Consider the following 6511-nt stretch of genomic DNA (forward strand, 5'->3'; position numbering starts at 1 on the left):
TTTCTCCTAAAGCCCGGAATAACTTAAAATCAATTCGTTCTTTAAGAAGCCCGACTATACCATGCCCTTCCTTCAGTAATTTTCCTTCATGCCTATCCTTTCACCAAGACTTCTTGAGACCTTCTTACTCTTGGTTCCCGATTCGAGTCAGTTTATACCATACTAGCAAAGTCGATACTCTCTCTCATTCATTCTCACGATTCGTCCTTTCCTTAATTTATCTCATAGTGTCTCCATAGTTTCTCTTAACTAATTGTTTGTATCATAATCATGCATCATAATCCTTTTAATGTCCCGCCGATTCCTCGTTCTCATCATGAAATTTTAGTAAAATACGCCCTTTTCTTTCTTTCCTTCGTTCATTTCTTATTTCCCTTTACAATACCATAGCTTGCTCGTACGTATGTCTATTCCTCGTATATTCATCCCGTTTCCTTTGTAATCATATCTCATTCCAAGTCCACCGCTTTATGCCATCACCGTTCACTTCCGTCAACCTTAATAATTTATTAAACTTCCTCTTATCATCGACGGTCACATAACTTCCTTTAATCAATTCACACTCGTACTTCCTCGTACTTTTATCCTCCAAGTCCTCCTTGATTTTCTTTGCTCTTAAGTGTAACATCCCATAAATTCGGGTTAGGTGTGAATATGTAAAAATCTAGTATTAAGATGATATTATACCATAATGGTCCATTCTTGATGAATTCGGGTGAAAAGATGGTCATTTGAAGTCAAACCAACAATCGAAGTTCTGGTGGCTCTTAACTTCGCCTAAGTTTTGGTAGGTCTATCTTCTGGGCGATTTTCATGAAAATGTGTTATGAATTTGGAAAAACTTCCTTGACAAAAGTTGTATATCTTTGAAATATCTTTCCAACCGTAGGTCGCCCAAATTTTGAGCAAAGCTATGTATAAAAAGTTACGTCCATTTTACCGAAGGGCACAAAAGTCGGGAATTCGCCCAAAGTACGCCCGTAAAAGACGCCGTGCTTGTGCCACGGCCGTGCTTTAGCAGTACGGACGTCCTTTGGACGTACTTCTTCTGTTTTTCACCGATCTTGGCAATTCCAGAGTGGCCACAAGTTACGGGACGTACTTCGTAGCTATACTTTCCGTTTCTCTCGCGCAGAATTCCGTTTAAATTGCAGGCTGTCTTATTTGTTCCCAATATTTTTTCATCCTTCCAAACCCTAAGCGCGAAAATCATCCCTCCAAGTCTTCAAATCAAAGGTAATAACACCCTTAACATTACTAATCTATTCTAACATCAAACCCATGATTCTTACCATGATTCTTGTGATCAAAACCTAGGATTTGCAATATAATTCTTCCTAAAGTGATTCAAGCTATGGTTTGGGTGTTCTTCATTAGAAAAGTGAATTGTTAAACTTTATTTAACACATTAAGGTATGTCTCTTTTGAAAATCATTTTTTTTTACTATAAGGATGGTTGGTATGTCTCTTTAAAAATAAAATCCTTTTTGAATATAAAGGTAATTCATATGTCTCTTTTACAAACTCTTTTAAAAGATTGATTCTTTATAAAAGGTTATTTTGAATGATATGATGAATTGGTTTTACATTCTTGAAATCTATTACATGCTTTAATTAATGGTTAATGTGCGTGAGGGGACGAGCCCACATGGAACCTAGATTGTAACAAATCCTATATATGTATAAGGTATTATGAATGTTTTCCTCTATGAGAGATGCTTAGTGATGATGGTTAATTGTTGGTATTGATGATTTTACAAAGGAACTGTGAAAAAGGAATCTTGTTTAAAGAAGTGGAAACGTTTTCAATATTATCTATGAAGTTATGGATTTTCGTAACGGCATAATGAACATTAATGTTAATTGATGGTGTGACTGTCACGCCCCGAACCATGGCCTGGGCGTAACACGACACTCGGTGCCTGACTGCATGTGACCGAGCGAACCACATGGCTTGCTGAATCATCATGAGGCATACATGAGCGGAGATATAACATGAGATATGATGGGCTTTAAGAAAACACATAAAGTCATAATAATTTGTAAAATACTTGTTTAATCATGAGTGCGGAAATAACATACGAGCCAAAACGGCTAACCGACTCGAAAGTCTAACATGACACTTGTCTAGTCTATGAAACCTCTAACATGAGTTTGAACATGAAACATAAAGCTTACAACGGGACAAGGCCCCCGATACCTTTACCGCATAAAGTAAACTACCGACTAAACCCCCGAAGAGAACGGGGCTCACCCAAAGTCGACACGGAGAGGCGTCCCACCGAGTGGATGCGTCGTCCGTAATTCGAAAGGCGCATCGCGAAATGCGGTGCCCCAAGGCAACAAACGGGGACGTCGGATTTTGAATGTATTGGTATATGAACACATGAGAGAATAAGCGGGCACGTAATACATAAACATGAAATTTAAACCGAAAACCGATTATCGAAACCGAGCGAACATGAACATGAGTGCCGTAAGGCATTTTATAATACGTAATTGAGATGAAAACATGATAATAACTATAATACCGATACTTGAACCACCACGGGGGAGAAACGTGGAGTCCGATCTCGGCCGTCCCCGGCTAAGCCATCTTGTACCTTGCCTCGGTACAAGATACGAACATGACACGAATGGATCCAAAATCCTCAACGTGGAAAACATGAAGGAATCGTCCTAACGGGAGTGAGCGATCCTTATCCTACGTTATCAATGGAGTTGTGTCGTCCGAGCCTTCTCGGTATTAATACAACTCCCGAACATGAAAGATAACTGAAGACATGATTTCTGATTCTTAACATGAACATGGATACATGACAATAAATATATATATACAAGTTTTTCATGGAAATAAGCATAATATCTCATATCTTGTGTTATAGAACCCATGGGATGCAAGTTATGGGTTTTTCATAGATTACGGACTGAGTCTCAATCACCAAAACAGTAAATTAAGACTAAACAAACGGAATTATAACTGACAATATAATATATCATGGTTCAAGTTGTTCTGTGGTTTATCATGAATATTCTTAAAACTCTAAAACCTAGTGTGTAATCATGGAATACCGAAACATGGGAAGAACAAGGATGTTCCACACGTGGATAGCGTCTACATACCGGTAATGCTCCAAACTTGTAATGAAAATATGAACTTTGAATAAGAATCCCAAAACCTAGTCTTGAATCCTTCAATGGGTTTTCGAAAACCCTATGTTAAGAATGATGAGTTCTTACTTAATGATCATGAACGTATATCGGAATTGACTTGGAATGCATGGAATAGGCTTACCTTATAAGTATCTTGAAGGTTGGGAGAGAAGAGCTTCATCCTTAAGGCTTGAGAGACTTCTTAGGTTCTTTACCTCGAAAAATTAGTTTAAAAACGAAGTGGGAATGAATATAACGAAGTTTGGCTCTTAAAACGTCGTGGTCGGTGCGCGGTCACAGTTGGAGGGTACTTCGTGCGGTGGTCATGCAGCGAAACAAGGCGCTGCCTCGTGTGTGATCACGCACCGAAGGAGGGTACACGCGTAGCACTTCACAGCACCGCGCAACGTCCAAGAAACGGGGATAACTTCTGCGCGCAGCTCGTTTGAGCTTATAATATATGGTTGGAAAGGTATTTCAAAGGTCTACAACTTTCATGTTTTGAGTTTTCTCAAATTCCTAAGGTCACTTACCCGAAAACCGGCCATAAGTATGGACTATCTCGTACTTAGACGAATTTAGAAGGCCTTAAGAATTTCATTTTTGGTTTGACTTCAAAATGACTGTTTATCACCCGAATGGATTCATATAGCTAAAATATCATCTTTATACTAGTTTCATACATTCACATCTAGCTCGAATTTACGGGATGTTACCGATATGGTTTAGTATGAGAGTACGAGGTGTTACAGTGACATACCTTGAGACAAATTGTGAATCAGCTTCTAAGCTACGAACTTTGTTGTTATGTTTGGCCTAGCTACTCGGGAGGAAGGGTAGCCACTATGGATCCTAGTGTGGTAATTGCCTAGCCATTCGGAAGGAAGAGTGGCCACTACCGGGTTCGCTACCCGGAGTGTGGTTAATGCCTAGCTATTCGGGAGGAAGGATAGCCACCGAGGATTTCATATTCCGGTGTGGTGCGTTGTGACAAGGGAGCCTTTACGGTCATCCCTTCGATGTGATTGATTCTTGGGCCTGTATTGGCATGTGTGATATTATTATTCTCTCTTGGAACTGTTGTTGGCAATCATGATAAATTTGAAAGGCATAATTGAAAGTTGTAACTTGACAAAAGGCTTTATAATCGGTTTTGATAATTCTAATTGAGATACACAAGCTGAATACATGTTTTTATATTGATTAATGGCTTTGTAAACTGTTTAACAAATGATATTAAGAATCATAAAGTGGAATGACTGTTTTTATACTACATTTTCAGAACTGATTTCTTTATGTATTATTATATTTTATTTTATATTACTTGTTGTCCCCGATGCACTCACTGAGTACGAAAGTAATCAGGCATACCATTGTTGTTTTTGATGGTATGTTAGGTAACGGAAAAGAGCAGGTTCGTGATACTCTCGACGCTTAGGAGAACTTGCAATTTCCGCCGTTGATTTGGTGAGCCCACATCCCCGTCGTGGGACATTTTCTCGTTTCATTTATTATTCTAGATTTCGGGTCCGCGTCCCGAAGTTAGATGATGGTTGTGTCTCTTAGAAGCTCCATAGAAAGTTGTCAGAATTGTGGGTAGATTGTCAAAGTCTCGTACGACTTAATGGGTGGTTGCCACGTTTATGACTATTTACTTATATTAGACTTCCGCTGATCTTATTACACAATTGTGATCCTGATATATGCAGTTATAACTTTGTTTAATTTAATAAGGAAAGACTATTAAACAGGAACTTGATGTTACATTTATCTTATAAACTATTAGAGGCGAATATTGAACCTGGAGGGTTCAAGTATTATTATTGTGTCGTTTAGGTTCTTTCGATGTTGTTCATGACGTCGGATGCCGGTCACGTCTAGGGTGAGTTTTGGGGCGTGACATTAAGGTGCTCTTTCCCGCTTGCCACTTAATAATATCTACCTGGAAGTCTGCAGAACATTCCACTATGAGTACAAACCCATCTTGATCTCGTATATATATATACTTCCAATGCAAGACAAAACTATAATCGTGACTACACGTTGTCCGGACCTCGATTAATACTCCGTAACTTGAAATCTCTCAAAATCCTCGCTTTTATGTTATATATATGCTCTCATAAGTGGCTGAATTTTCTAGAGCATTTGGGAAATTTTTTTGTGAAGAAAAAAAATGGGGTTTTGCCCCTTATAGGGTGCCAAAGTCGTCATCACCGTAGCAAGACTTTAGCACCGTAGCAAGACGTAGTAGCGCGCCCTGCTCTGCCCGCCTAACTTGTAACGTCCATAATTCTCTATTCCGACGTCGTATCGACGAGCGGTTTGTTGCGTTGAAAACTAGACTCGACGAACTTCATTTTAAGCTTTTGAAACACCTTAAAACTCCTCATATACATGGAGATATACCCTTCTAAGTTGACCCAAAATTCTGTTCTTAATTCTGCCAACTTGTTCCAAATTTTCGACAAACTTATTTTCGTTGATTTGCTTGGTCCTGGAATCTTCCACAACTCCTCCTACATGATATTTATCATTTATTATACTTGATAATGGTCATGTTCTTGTGTTTCAAGATTGTCCTTCCCGGTTACGACTTACGAGATCGTAATTCATCCTTTACTTCATTGTTACTACTTCCCATGGCTTGTACCTTCCAAAACTTCATGGGACATCTCCGATACTCCATTACTATAGTGAAGTACGTGGTATGCTCATGCTCTGAAAGTGTGGGGTGTAACAGAGCACTTCTACCTTGTTCTGAATCATTTCATTCATGATCTTATCTCTCCTGGCAAGCCCACACATCCAAGATGGTCGTTCACCAATTCCATCTATTGACCATTATCGCCATTGTCCCCCACCATTATCTTCCAATACCTCCCACAATCATCATCTCTCGACTACGACCACCCCTACTGCCCATCATTATAGTTTCCCATCATCACCATTAGCCACCAATTATGATCATTATCACCAACCGCCATTACCACAACAACTGTCAATCACCGTTGTTAGTCACTACCATACCAATCACAATTAATTATAACTATCATCCATCACAATTATTAGTCGTCATCACTACCACATCATCCACTACTATTAGCCACAATCACAACTAACTACCACATGAAATATCATTATTAGCCAAGAGTACCATCCACAATTCGCACTCACAGGCCACAGCCACCAATTTTTAAAAATATTTTGTTGATATAACATTATATTATATTCTTTTAATATTTTATTAAATTTTATATTTATAGGCAAATATATATGTTTAGCTATTAAAAACAAACAGTTTTAATTATTTAGTATTTAAATCTTAATATTCAGATGTGCATTCTAATTTACATATCTA

The sequence above is a fragment of the Lycium ferocissimum genome, chromosome 12, assembly GCF_029784015.1.
Source record: "Lycium ferocissimum isolate CSIRO_LF1 chromosome 12, AGI_CSIRO_Lferr_CH_V1, whole genome shotgun sequence".
Taxonomy (NCBI): Eukaryota; Viridiplantae; Streptophyta; class Magnoliopsida; order Solanales; family Solanaceae; genus Lycium; species Lycium ferocissimum.